Below are 14,617 nucleotides of genomic sequence, written 5' to 3' on the forward strand. Positions count from 1 at the left end.
ACGGTTGTTTTCAAAGTGTTTCCTGGTCAGAGAGTTTTTTGGAACTGAAGAATTTGAAGGGAGAGTAAGAAAATTTACCAGAAAAGGATGGAATTCTAGGAAGGTTTTATTTATTTACTTGAGACAGAGTCTTGCCCTGTCACCCAGGCTGGAGTGCAGTGGCGTGATCTCAGCTCACTGCAACTCGGCCTCCTGGGTTCAAGCGATTCTCCTGCCTCAGCCACCCAAGTAGCTGGGACTACAGGTGTGGGACATCATGCCGGGCTAATTTTTGTATTTTTAGTAAAGATGGCGTTTGACCATGTTTGCCAGGCTGGTCTTGAATGCCTGGGCTCAAGTAGTCGGCCTGCTTTGGCCTCCCAAAGTGCTGGAATTACAGGTGTGAGCCACTGTGTCTGACCAAGGAAGATTCCTTTATATAAACTTAATTTAAGGCCTTTGTTATCAGGCAGACATGGAAAAGTTGGACCTCTCTGTCATTATTTTTATAAGTTTAGATGATTTTAATACTAAAGACTAATAAGGAAAAAACAAAATTAGATCCAAAATTTATATAAAAATATTAGTAAGTATAATCCAATAGTTAAAAATTGGTATTAATAATAAAGAATACCCAATTAGTGGCTGGGCAAGGAGGTTCACACCTGTAATCCCAGCACTTTGGGAGGTTAAGGTGGGTGGATCACGAGGTCAGGAGATCGAGACCATCCTGGCCAACATGGTGAAACCCCATCTCTACTAAAATATAAAAAATTAGCCGGGCATGGTGGCATGCGCCTGTAGTCCCAGCTACTCAGGAGGCTGAGGCAGGGGATTTGCTTGAACCCAGGAGGTGGAGGTTGCAGTGAGTCAAAATCATGCCACTGAACTCCAGCCTGGTGACAGAGCAAGATCCCGTCTTAAAAAAAAAAAAAAGAATACAATTAGGACTTACTGTAGGAATTCAAGGATAGTTCAATATCAGGAAAATTCTCAGTATAATTAGTTATATTAGCAAGTTTTTGTTTGTTTGTTTGTTTTCTTTTTTTGAGACGGAGTCTCACACTCTCACCCAAGCTGGAGGGCAGTGGTGTGATCTTGGCTCACTGCAAGCTCTGCCTCCTGGGTTCATGCCATTCTCCTGCCTCAGCCTCCCGAGCAGCTGGGACTACAGGCACCTGCCATCACGCCCGGCTAATTTTTTGTAATTTTAGTAGAGACGGGGTTTCACCGTGTTAGCCAGGATGGTCTCGATCTCCTGACCTCGTGATCTGCCCGCCTCGGCCTCCCAAAGCGCTGGGATTACAGGCATGAGCTACTGTGCCCGGCCTATATTAGCAAGTTTTAAATAATCTAAGTAGATTTTGAAAAGATAATTGATAAATTTCAACAGCCATTTCTTTTTTTTAAAATTTTTTTATTATTATTATTTTTTGAGACGGAGTCTCGCTCTGTCGCCCAGGCTGGAGTGCAGTGGCACAATCTCGGCTCACTGCAAGCTCTGCCTCCTGGGGTCACGCCATTCTCCTGCCTCAGCCTCCCAAGTAGCTGGGATTACAGGCGCCCACTACCACGCCCGGCTAATTTTTTGTATTTTTAGTAGAGATGGGGTTTCACCGTGTTAGCCAGGATGGTCTTGATCTCCTGACCTCGTGATCCACCCACCTCAGCCTCCCAAAGTGCTGGGATTACAGGCGTGAGCCACTGCGCTTGGCCTCAACAGCCATTTCTAATAAAACTCTAAAGTCAATTAAAGAATTGATATATTTGACTATATTAAAATTAAACACTTCTGACTGGAGTGCAGTGGCTCACTCCTATAATCCTAGCACTTTGGGAGGCCAAGGTGGAAGGATTGCTTGAAGTTTGATACCAGCCTGAACAACAAAGCAAGACCCCATCTCTACAAAAACAAAACAGAAAAATTTGCTGGGTGTGGTGGCGCATACCTGTAGTCCCAGCTACTTGGGAGGCAGAGGCAAGAGAATTGGTTGAGACCAGGAGCCAGAGGCTGCAGTGAGCTACGATCATACCATTGCACTCCAGCCAGTGTGACAGTGAGACCCTGTCTCAAAAAATAAAACAAAATAAAAACTTCTTTTCATGAAAAGATACCACATACAAAATGAAAATGTAATCTGTAGACTGAGAGAAAATGTTTGCAATATTTGTATTTTCATAGAAGTTTTTTTTCTTTTTTTTTTTTTTTTTTTTGAGATGGAGTCTTGCTCTGTTTCCTAGGCTGGAGTGCAATGGCACCATCTCAGCTCACTGTAACCTCTGCCTCCTGGGTTCAAGCAATTCTCTGCCTCAGACTCCTGAGTAGCTGGGATTACAGGCACCCGCCACCATGCCTGGCTAATTGTTTTGTATTTTTAGTAGAGATGGGGCTTCACCATCTTAGCCAGGCTGGTGACCCTGTGATCCTCCTGCCTCAGCCTCCCAAAGTGCTGGGATTACAGGTGTGAGCCACCACGCCAGGCCAGAAGTTTTTTTTTTTTCTTTTTTGAGACTGGGTCCTACTCTGTTACCCAGCCTGGAGTGCATTGACATGATCATGGCTCACTGCCTTGACCTCTCAGGTTCAGGTGATCCTCCCACCTCAGCCTCCTGAGTTGCTGGGACCACAGGTGTGCACCACACTTGGCTAATTTTTATTTTTTATTTTTTTAATTTATAAAATATATTAATTAAAAAAATAGAGATGGGGTCTTGCTATGTTGCCCAGGCTGGTCTTGGACTCCTGGGCTCAAGCAGTCCTCCTATCTCAGCCTTACAAAGTGCTAGGATTACGAGTGTGAGCCACCATACCTGGCCTAGTCAGAAGATTTAAATAACTTCTTTTTTTTTTTTTTTGAGATGGAGTCTCACTCTGTTGCCCAGGCTGGAGTGCAGTGGCGCTATCTTGGCTCACTGAAATCTCTGCCTCCCGGTTCAAGTGATTCTCCTGCCTCAGCCTCCTAAGTCACTGGGACTACAGGTGCGTTCCACCATGCCCAGCTAATTTTTTGTATTTTTAGTAGAGACGGGGTTTCACTGTGTTAGCCAGGATGGTCTCAATCTCCTGACGTCATGATCTACCCACTTCAGCCTCCCACCCAAAGTGCTAGGATTACAGGCATGAGCCACCACACCCTGCTGATTTAAAGAACTACAAATAAGTATATAAAAGACAAATAATCTAAAAGAAAAATTGGAAAATATTTAAATAGATAATTCACTATTGACTGAAAGGATATTCAGTCTCACTGTTTTTTTTTTTTTTTTTTTTTGAGACAGAATCTCACCCTGTCTTCCAGGATGGAGTGCAGTGGCGCGATCTTGGCTCACTGCAACTGCTGCCTCCAGGGTTTAAGCAATTCTCCTGCCTCAGCCTCCTAAGTAGCTGGGATTACAGGCGTGCATCACCACACTCAGCTAATTTTTGTGTTATTAGTAGAGACGGAGTTTCACCATTTTGGCCAGACTGGTCTCGAACTACTGACCTTGAGTGACCCACCCACCTTGGCCTCCCAAAGTGCTGGGATTACAGTTGTGAGCAATGGTGCCCAGCCTCAGTCTCACTGTTAATAAATGCAAATTAGTCTGGGTGCAGTGGCTCATACCTGTAATCCCAGCACTTTGGGAGGCTGAGGCAGGCAGATCATGAGTTCAAGAGATCAAGACCATCCTGGCCAACATGGTGAAACCCCATCTGTACTAAAAATACAAAAATTAGCTGGGTGTGGTGGCACACACCTGTAGTCCCAGCTGCTCGGGAGGCCTAGGTAGGAGAATCGCTTGCATCTGGGAGGTGGAGGTTGCAGTGAGCCAAGATCGTGCCACTGCACTCCAGCCTGGCAACAGAGTGAGACTCCATCTGAAAAACAAACAAACAAACAAACAAACAAATATGAGATGCCATTACACATCCATTAGATTAGCTATATTTCTTTAGTTCTTTTTTCTTTGTTTGTTTGTTTGTTTTGACAGAGTCTCACTCTATCACCCAGGCTGGAGTGCAGTGGTGCAATCTCAGCTCACTACAATTTCTGCTTGTCAGATTCAAGTGATTCTTTTGCCTCAGCCTCCTAAGTAGCTGGGATTACATGTATGTGCCACCACACGCAGCTAATTTTTGTATTTTTAGTAGAGATGGGATTTTGCCATTTTGATCAGCCTGGTCTCGAACTCCCGATCTCAAGTGATCCACCCTTCTTGGCCTCCCAAAGTGCTGGGATTATAGGTATGAGCCACCGTGCCTGGCCCTAGATTAGCTAAATTTCTGAAGCATCATAATACTAAGTGTTAGCAAGGATGTGGAACAACTGGAATTCTTCTAGACCAATGGGAGTATAAATTGGTGCAATTACAATTTTGCAACATCAGGGAAAACTGAAAATATGCATAACGTATTGAATACAGCAAGCAAGTGTAGTTTCTCAGATGCTTGTAATCACCTTCTTTTTTCTTTTTCTTTTTTTTTTTTTTTTTGAGACGGAGTTTTGCTCTTGTTGCCCAGGCTACAGTGCAATGGTGTGATCTCGGCTCACCGCAACCTCCGCCTTCCGGGTTCAAATGCTTTCTTTCTTTTTTTTTTGAAACGGAGTTTTGCTATTTTTGCCCAGGCTGGAGTGCAATGGCGTGATCTCGGCTCACTGCAACCTCTGCCTCCTGGGTTCAAGGGATTCTCCTGCTCAGCCTTCTGAGTAGCTGGGATTACAGGCATGCACCACCACGCCCAGCTAATTTTGTATTTTTAGTAGAGACAGGGTTTCACCATGTTGGCCAGGCTGGTCTCGAACTCCCAACCTCAGGTGATCCGCCTGCCTCGGCCTCCCAAAGTGCTGGGTTTACAGGCGTGAGCCACCATACCCGGCGCTTTGTTTCTTAAGTTGTGTGAGTTGCAAAAAGGTTATTCTTTATTTTTCCTCTCTAGCTTCAAGGTCCTCTTCTCTCATCTGTTTTGTGTCCCAGGAGGCAGAGGCTGACCTACATGACCTGCACCATGAGCTTCCTTGCTCTCTGGCTTCCAATTGGGTCCAGCTAGTAGGCATCATAAGGAGATGGGGAGGGGTAGAAGAGTAAAGCTGGGCTATCATCCTCATGTTTCTCTTTCGCTCAGGTTTTTCTTATTTACTTAAATAGTCTATGTGAACATGGAGAAAATATGACAGACACATATCCAGTTCTTGACATGGGTGTGGTAAGAGTTGGGGGTGGGGTAGAGGTGCTGATATGAGTGAAAGGGAAGGAAAGAAGAAAGAGAAAGCCAAACCCAGAAAGAAAAATAAAAGGATGTAAGGGTCAGATCTGGGCATTTTATGAAAGCTCTCTAGTGAATTCTGTTTTTCTTTTTTTTCTCTTTTTTTATTAATTTTTTTCTTTTTTTGCACACAAAACAATAAACATTTTCTAAAAATACATACAAACAAAAAGATGCATATCAAATATATTAGGAAGGTTGCACACGGTAAGACTGGGAATAGAAATGGGGGGTGGGAATGAAAGAAAATAAATGAGAGAGGGACTTTGTATGGATCAATGATAATAACTCAATCCTCTATGTCTTTGACGAAGGAGAAGGAAGAGGAAGAGAAAGAAAGTGGGATAAAGGATCAGAAAGGGAGGAAGATAGAAAAAAAGAGTATGACTCCAGGGTAGACCTGTTTTGTTGTTGCTGGGTTGGTTGGTTGGTTTGTTTGTTGTATTTTTCACATGTTTCGCCATGTTGGCCAAGCTGGCCTCGAACTCCTAGCCTCAAGTGATCAACCCGCCTCGGCCTCCCAGAGTGCTGGGACTACAGGCGTGAGCCACCACGTCCAGCCCCCACACTGCGTCTGGCCTCCGTGGTAGAACTCCCAGACGGGGCGGCCAGGCAGAGGCGCTCCCCACATCCCAGATGGGGCGGCCGGGCAGAGGCGCTCCCCACTTCCCAGACGGGGCGGGCAGGCAGAGGCGCTCCTCACATCCCAGACCATGGGCGTCCGGGCAGAGGCGCTCCTCACATTCTGTTTTTCATCTAGACAGAATCAGCCAATGCAAACTCCTTGAGGCAGAAGGAGGCCAGCATGGCTGGGCTGGGTGACTGAGGGGCAGGATGGTAGAGGTGAGAGGTGGGGTGGGGACACTGTAGGAAACAGGATTTGGCTCTTACTCTGATGCCTGGACTAACATGAGCGTTTTGCTAATCTCATCCATAAATTCTCATATCACTTGGGAGGAGATTTGTCAAACTCTCCCCTCCCCTCCCCTTCACCGCCACCTTTACGGGGTTAGTCTCACTGTGCCTGGGGCTAAGGAGTGGGGCATTTTTAACCCTCAGCATCTGCGCAAAGTGCTGATGGGTAGTTTCCAAGTCAGAACTGGAAGAACAAGTCAAATCTGGGTTGCCAGTCAGGTGGGATAAATAAAGAATGGGAGCCAAGGTATGGAGTCAAATACAGGGCTTTAAGGAACCACGCCAGACAGGAGGGAGGGGCAGCGGTGCAGGCCAGTGGGAGGGAGGGATTCAGGAAGTGAGGCGCAGACGTGGCAGTTTAATTTATCTTCATCACAAATCTTGAAATTACTGGAGCAGCTACTTGCCCTCTTACAATCTAGACATCAATCTAGAGTTTCAATTTCCTCTTACCAGTCTTACTTCTGTTTTTTCATTTGTAAGATATTCCCCTTGATAAAGAAAAGTGAATTTGTTAAAATACCAGTTTTCTTTGTTTCTCAGCGTCGCCATCTCAGTCCATTCTCTTCCCACAGCCACAGCAATCTTTCTAGTAAGCAAAGCTGATTGTGTCTGGCTTTTTCTCACATTTACAATAAAATCTAAACTTTTCTTTCTTTTTTTCTCTTTTTTTTGGGGAGGTGGTCAATAAACCTTCCCTAATTTTATCGCCGCCCCTTTTTAGAAAACGTTCCTGGATCATCGCTGCATTTTTTCTATTCCTCGCTGTAACCTTGCCATTCAAAGAGATGCCATTTGCGGTTACAGCAGTTTTTCAACAGTGGCAGTATTTGAGGTCAGATAATTCATTTGTCGTGGTTGGCTGTCTGTGCACTGTGGGACGTTCAGCTGCATCCCTGACCTTTACCCACTAGCTGCCAGTAGCACTCTTCCAATGGTGACAAGCAAAAATGTTACCAGACATTTCGAAATCTCCCCCCGGGGCAATATTGCCTCTAGTTAACCATTGGGATAGGGCGCGCTGTTTTATGTCTACCCTCCCCCACACCTGCTCTTCTTTCTGGAGGCAGTGGCCTTCTCCCTGTGGTTATCCTGGCAAATGCAGGCGCATCTCTCAAAGTCTCTGCTCTGTCCTCCCTCCCTGGTGAAGCCTTCCCCGTCTTCCAAGGGAGTTAGGCAAGTTGGCCCTCCCATTTAGATGGCACCTTGCTGTTAGAGTCAGATCGAATTGTGTTGTAATTCATTGGAGTTGTCTGTCTCCATCTCAGGCTGAGGGTTTAGAAGGTCAGATTGTTTTTTTTGCATTTTGTCTTCTGTACCCAGTTAAGTACCTGGGCCAGAATATTGACATCTGTGTTATCTTTAACAATTTATGTTTCAATGTTGGAAATGATTAAAACAGTTTAGAAATAACATTTAAAGGCAGATTAATTTTTTTGCCTCATAACTGATATGATGTCTGTGATATCTAGTTTTTAATAAGTCACTGCATCTCACGTATGATATTTTGTGTATGATTTGTGAATGGTTGCCTCTAGTTATTAAACTTGTTTTTGTCAGGTCGGGCCACATAGTCCCACGCCTGTAGTCCCAGCGCTTTGGGAGGCCGAGGTGGGAGGATCTCCTGAGCTTAGGAGTTTGAGATCAGCCTAAGCAACATGGTGAAACCCCATCTCTACAAAAAAATATGGAAATTAGCCAGGCGTGATGGTGCATGCCTAGAATCTTACCCCAGAGGCCGAGGCAGGATGATCGCTTGAGTCCTAGAGACAGAGGCTGCAATGAGCCAAGATAGCACCACTGCACGGCAGCCTGGGTGACAGAGTGAGACCCACGTCTTAAAAGAAAAAAAAGAAAAAGGAAACAAATAACAAACTAAGACACAAACACACCTATTATCCTAAGCCTCATTAGGCGATAGAAATTTTTCAGCCCTGTTGTAATCTGTTGTATTTTCCGTCCCATTATCTACTGAACCGTCATTATGTGTCATGTGACTGTACTCTTGAATAACCACCTGCATAAAGCCACGCTATTATTTGACAATAATTTAGTATTTCTGCATTTTTAGCTATTTAGGACCAACTATACTTTAAAATGTTATTCCATTTAGGAAGCTCATTATCTATCAATAATAATTGTGAAAAATAGTTTTAACATTTGATTTTTAAATACCTTACCAATGCTGCCATCTCCTGGATGCTTTTAAGCACTGTAACAATCAAGGAAGCTTTACAGTTCCTAATAGTGGTTTCCAAAAATAACATGATATATGCCTATAAAAAACTTGTATTTTTTGCCCTGTTCTTTTTATTTTTTAATTTGTTTGGTTAGTTTGCAAAAGGCCTGTATACATTTTTACTATTTGCTCCATAAAATAGTTGACTACCTACCTTTCTAACCTCCCACCGCTGGAGACAGAATGGTGTAGTAGTACTGTAGTGTAAAGTGATTATGCTAAATACCTTTATTTTGCCCTTCTAGACCAATATCCACCCTTCTCTCCTCTGCTTTGTGTCCTAGGAGGCAGAGACTGACCTATATGGAATTCATCAAGAAGCTATCTTGACTTTTAGCTTCAAATTGGATCTGGGCAATGGGAAGCACTCAAAGGAAATTAAAGAGAAAGAAGAGCGTAGAGCTGGAGAATTTATCCCTCCAGCTCCTTTCTTATGAGGTCCCAGGGCTCTGTCCCTTCACTGAAGGTCATATCCCCCACAGCGGCCCTTACCAAAATAGTTCACTCTATGTTAGGGAAATACTATTTAAGTCCTTTCTGTATCTTTCAGGCATAAAGATGATAACAGTACCTAACTGTTGTGAAACCCAGAGCACTTCGCTGTCCACTGGGATTATCCTACATTCTGCCCATACCTTTTAGATGCTCCTTTTATTAAATAGTCCTTAAATTTCCTAGCTCGAATATATTTCATTTTGCCCTGACCAAAACAATGAGAATAATGATAGCACTTAACTCAGGCTTGTTACAAGTGTTAAGTAAGTTAAAACTTGATTAATGTTTAAACAATGTCTAAGAAAAGCGATAAAAATGAAAGCAATAGGAAAGAAAATGATAGTGATAGGAGACAAAGATGATCCAATACTAGGATAATTGCTATTTGTTTAATGGTTAGAAGTTCCCCCAAATCAAATATTTCTATTGAAATTGTCTTTAAATAAACAATTCAGAGATTAAAAAAGAGGAAATCTTTTGTTTTAACTGTAAAATAAGTTTATTGGTGGTAACCTTATATAATTTTATTCCTGATAATTGATGTTACAAACTTTGGGGTCTTTGAGGTATGCAGGATCCTTGTATGTAACTTGCATAAACCCCATTATTTGAGCTCTCTTAATTGCTTTTGTGATTTCTTTCTGTTTCTTCCCACAAAGACCTGTTATGTGTCTTCCATAAATGCGTCCAGTAAATGGAGAAATAAAATGAGACAAAAGCGGTACATTCTTATAATTTACATGCTTTCCACACGATATCTATGTTAAGCGTGTCTGTATAAGAGACCACCTGAGCAGGCTTAGTGTGAGCAACAAGCCTGTTTATTCACTTGGGTGCAAGTGGGCTGAGTCCGAGAAAGGAGTCAGCGAACGGTGGTGGTGGGATTATCATTGGTTCTTATAGGTTTGGGATAGGCGGTGGAGTTAGGAGCAATTTTTTTTGTGGGCAGGGGATGGATGTTACAAAGTACATCCTTAAGGGTGGGGAGGATGTTACAAAGTACATTCACAAGGGCAGGGAGGATGTACTGTCACAAGGAGGGGGTGGGGATGTTACAAAGTACATTCCCAAGGGCAGGGAGGGTGTATTGTCACAAGGCAGGGAGGAATGTTATAAAGTACATTCATGAAGATGGGGAATATCACAAAGTACATTATCACAGGGACGAGGGAATGTCACGATGGCTTGACCATGGTGTGGCCAGCTCAGAGGACCTGACATTCCTGTCTTTTTATGTTAATAATGAAGAACTAAAATAAGAAAGAGTTGTGAAAACTTGAGGCGAAAATTTTGGGGGTGGTATGCAGGGGTGATGGGCAACGTTTCTCAGGGCTGCTTCGAGCGGGATTAGGGGTGGCGCGGGAACCTACAGTGGGAGAGGTTACTGAAGTAAGATTTTGGGGTAAGCGGTGATAGTGTCAGGTTGTTAAAAGCAGCATTTGCCATATAGAGTGATTAGTGATAGCCTGGATGCGGTTTCGTAGGAATTGTGAGATTAATTGGAAGACACGAGGCCTGAATAAGAGAAGGAGGAAGATAGGTATTAGAGGACTAACAACTGGAAGAAGCAGGATACCCAGTTAGAGAGTGGCCAGGTGGGTCCAGGATAATTAGTTGCCTGATTAGCACATTTTTGAGCTCTGTCTTTGAGTTTTTTGATGTTATCATATACCAGGCCAGATTGATTTAAGTAAAAACAACACTCTTCATTAAGAAATATACAGAGTCCTCCTTTTTCAGCAGTGAGTAGATCGAGGCCTTGGTGGTTCTGGAGGACAACTGCAGCTAAAGAGTCAACCTGGGCTTGGAGGACAGACAAAGTTTGTGATATATCTGTAATGCTAGCAGAGAAGTCATTAGAGAGGCTGTGGAATGTTGTGGCAGCGGTTGAGATGCCTGCTATTACAGTTCCAAGTGCAATAGTGCAGGCAGAAAGTCCTAGACCCACAAGTAAAGGGATTAGTGGGATGACTCTTTTTTGTCTTGTTGGTGTCATGAGGGGGACAGGCAGTTGATCATTCCCATCTGCAAACTGGATTTTGGGGGTAAGGAAGACTAGAGTACATATGCCCGTCCAGTTGGCAGGTAGGCACATGTAGGTGGAAGAGCCATGTAAAAAGAAGAGACTTCGTGTCAGGCAGAACTGGAAATGTAAAGTGAAAAGGTGAAAGGGTGTACTGAAAGAGGAGACCTGCACCCAGAATCCCACCAAGGGCAGCAGCCATTAGAGGTTGTAATGGGGATTGATGGTGCAACTGCATAGAGGGAGAAGTTCGGTTCTCACGGTGTATGAGAAAGTGCATAGTGTCTACAAGTAACCTTTCAATGCTATTCATGGGGCTGGGTATAAGCAAGCAAGAGGAGGGGCTAGGAGGAGAGTCAGATGAACAGGGGGAGGGTAGCCAAGCTGGAGTGAGATGCAGGGTAGGTGTCTTCCTAAACAATAGTGACTGCCAATGTTTTTTAGTTTGTCCGTAATGATAGAGGCTTATCAGTAATGTGAAGTTGGAATGCTCCCACCTGTTTGGTAATGTGTGCGGCTAGGTTCTGGAGATAAAGAGTAAAGGAACATTTGGACGGTGGAAGGTGGACTAAAGGGATTCTAGTAGGCTGTTGTCAGGAGACGCATAAAGGAATGGCAACAGGGATAGTTGTTTGTGTGGTTAGGGGTCCAAATATGGGGGCAGGGGGTCAAAGTGACATAAGGAGAAAGGTGCCATAAGTAGATGCGGAGAAGGTGGCAGCTTGTTGGTGTGAAATGTCTGGGGAGTTCTCAGCAAATCTGTCTGGAAAGTAAAGAAGTTCCTCAGGTGGGTAAAGATGAGGGCTGTTAAAGGAAGTTTGGAGGTGCGGGGAGACAGGAGAGGTAGCCCAGTTGGCCTGTAGAGCAGGGATGGCTGTATGAGAGCAGGAAGAAAGTTAAATGCATAGCCAACAATTCTTTGCTAGAGAAGGATTGGAGGCAGTGAGGAGAGAGTGGGTGAGATTGATAGTATGCTGGAGGTAACTAGGGAGAGGTAGAGAGTGACTGGAGAATGGGGGCAAGGATAAGAGCGAGTAGAAAAGTAAAAAAAAGGACTTCATCAGGATAGAAGAATTGGAGTGTATCTTGCCACTGAAGATCTTCTATCCACTCCAAGAGAGAGTTAAGGGTGGTGGTTTGAGGTAAAACCAAGAGATATCAGTTATGATTGTTTGGAGGAAAAGTGTAAACTGGCAGTGTAAACAAGGGCAGGGCATTTGTGAGTAGTTGAGAATGGTGAATAGGAGTATGACTAGACAGAAGATAGTAGGGATGACAACTTTTTGGGGTGCATCCCAGGTAGTGGGGGTGACTGCATAAAGCCCTGCTGTAAAAAGCAGGGTAAGGACCAATAGACCTAATAGAATGAAGGGATGTATTAGGCTCATAAGAGTTATTACTGTTTTCAGAAATGTGAGTTGAAGGGAAGTAGGGGAGAGTACTTGTGACTTCCAAGAGGAAGAGGAGAGATCAGGCTGGCTGTCCGAGGGACACAGCTTTATTCTGGAATGGTGAACCCAATGGGGAGGGTCCTGCAGGTGGACGGCAATTGGGATACTATAGATGACTAAGTAGGGTCCGGTCTGTCGAGGTTGTAGAGTTTGAGGGGTCAGATTCGTAACGAGAACTGATCGTCCAGCTAGGGTGTCTTCATATAGCTGGGAGTCTGGAGTAGGCAAGAGAAGATTAGCAGCCTGGTGAATTTCCTGTCTAGCCTGCTGGAGGACTGGAAGATAGTCGCCTAGAGGGCTGGTGTCTGGCATGAGGTTGGGGCTGAACAAGAAGGTACGTCCATATATTGAATAAGGTGAGAAACAGATGTACGGGAAGAAAGTAAATTATGAAAAAGAGCTTGACTAAAGTAATGGGGGCTGTCTCTGAGGCCTTGCAGCAGTCCAGTCCAGGTGAGTTGCTGAGATTGGTGGGTGTCAGGGTCAGTCCATGTGAAAGCAAAAAGAGGTTGGGATGAGGGGTGCAAAGGAATAGTGAAGAAAGCATCTTTGAGGTCAATAATGGAATAATGAGTTGTGGAGGGAGGTATTGAGGATAGGAGAGTTTATGGGTTTGGCACCACAGGATGGATAAGTAAGACAATTAGGTTAATAAGGCAAAGATCCTGAACCAACCTGTAAGACTTGTCCTGTTTCTGGATGGGTAGGATAGGGGAGTTGTAAGGAGAATTTGTAGGCTTTAAGAGGCCATGTTGTAACAGGCGGGTGATAACAGGCTTTAACCATTTGAAAGCCTGCTGTGGGATGGGATATTGGCATTGAGCGGGATAAGGGTGATTAGGTTTTAATGGGATGGTAAGGGGTGCCTGATCGGTCACCAAGGAGGGAGTAGAGGTATCCCATATTTGTGGATTAAGGTAGGGAGACATGAGAGGAGGATGTGAAGGAGGCTTTGAACTGGGGAAAAGGGTGGCAATAAGGTGTGGCTATAGCCCAGGAATAGTCAGGGAAGCAGATAATTTAGTTAAAATGTTTCAACCTAATAAGGGAGCTGGGCAGGTGGGGATAACTAAAAAGGAGTGCATAAAATAATGTCCAAGTTGGCACCAGAGTTGGGGAGTTTTAAGAGGTTTAGAAGCCTGGCCATCAATACCAACAACAGTTATGGAGGCAAGGGAAACAGGCCCTTGAAAAGAAGGTAATGTGGAGTGGGTAACCTCTGTATTGATTAAGAAGGGGACGGACTTACTCTCCACTGTACGAGTTACCCAAAGCGTCTGTGATGGTCCAGGAGGCTTCCAGGGCAATTGGCAGTGTCAGTCTTCAGCCGCTAAGCTGAGAAGATCTGGGAAGGAGTCAGTCAGAGAGCCTTGGGCCAGAGTTCCAGGGGCCCTGGGAGTGGCTGACAGATGAGTTGGACAGTCCGATTTCCAGTGCGATCCCACACAGATGGGACATGGCTTAGGAGGAATCCTGGGCTGCGGGCATTCCTTGGCCCAGTGGGCAGATTTCTGGCACTTGAAGCAAGATCCTGGGGGAGGAGGTTCTGGAGGAATGCCTGGCCGGTGCGGTTTAGGCTTTTTGAAGTTCTTGTGTGCTGGAGATGTGGCTGGGGTTTCTCTCACAGCGGAGGCAAGTAATTGCAACTCAGAAATACATTGCCACTTGGCTGCCTCTTCTCTATTATCGTACACCTTGAAGGAAGGTTAATTAAGTCCTGTTGTGGGGTTTGAGGGCTGGAATCTAAGTTTTGGAGCTTTTTGTAATGTCGGGAGTGGACTGGGTAATAACATGCATTTTGAGAATAAGACGGCCTTCTGGGCCCTCTGGGTCTAGGGTGGTAAAGCGTCTAAGGGTTGTTGCCAAATGGGCCATGAATTGGGCTGGGTTTTTATATTTGATGAAAAAAAGCCTAAACACTGACTGATTTGGGAGAGGTCAGATAAAGAAAAAGGAGCATTAACCTTGATTATGCCTTCAGCTCCAGCCACCTCTCTAAGAGGAAATTGTTGGGCAGGTGGGGGAGGGCTAGTCACGGAATGAAACTGTAAGCCAGAGCGGGTGTGAGGAGGGGAGGTGATAGAAGGATTATAGAGTTGGGGAGCGGAGGCTGAGGAAGAATTGGGACCTAGCTCAGCCTGGCGAGGAGCAGCCTGGGGAGGAGGGGAGAGGTCAGATGGGTCCGTAGAAAAGGAGGATTCAAAGGACTCAGAGCTTGGGGTGGAGACTGAAGGAACAGACAGGAGAGAAAGAAGAAAGATTTGGGACGA

This window comes from Symphalangus syndactylus, chromosome 5 (assembly GCF_028878055.3).
Source record: "Symphalangus syndactylus isolate Jambi chromosome 5, NHGRI_mSymSyn1-v2.1_pri, whole genome shotgun sequence".
Taxonomy (NCBI): Eukaryota; Metazoa; Chordata; class Mammalia; order Primates; family Hylobatidae; genus Symphalangus; species Symphalangus syndactylus.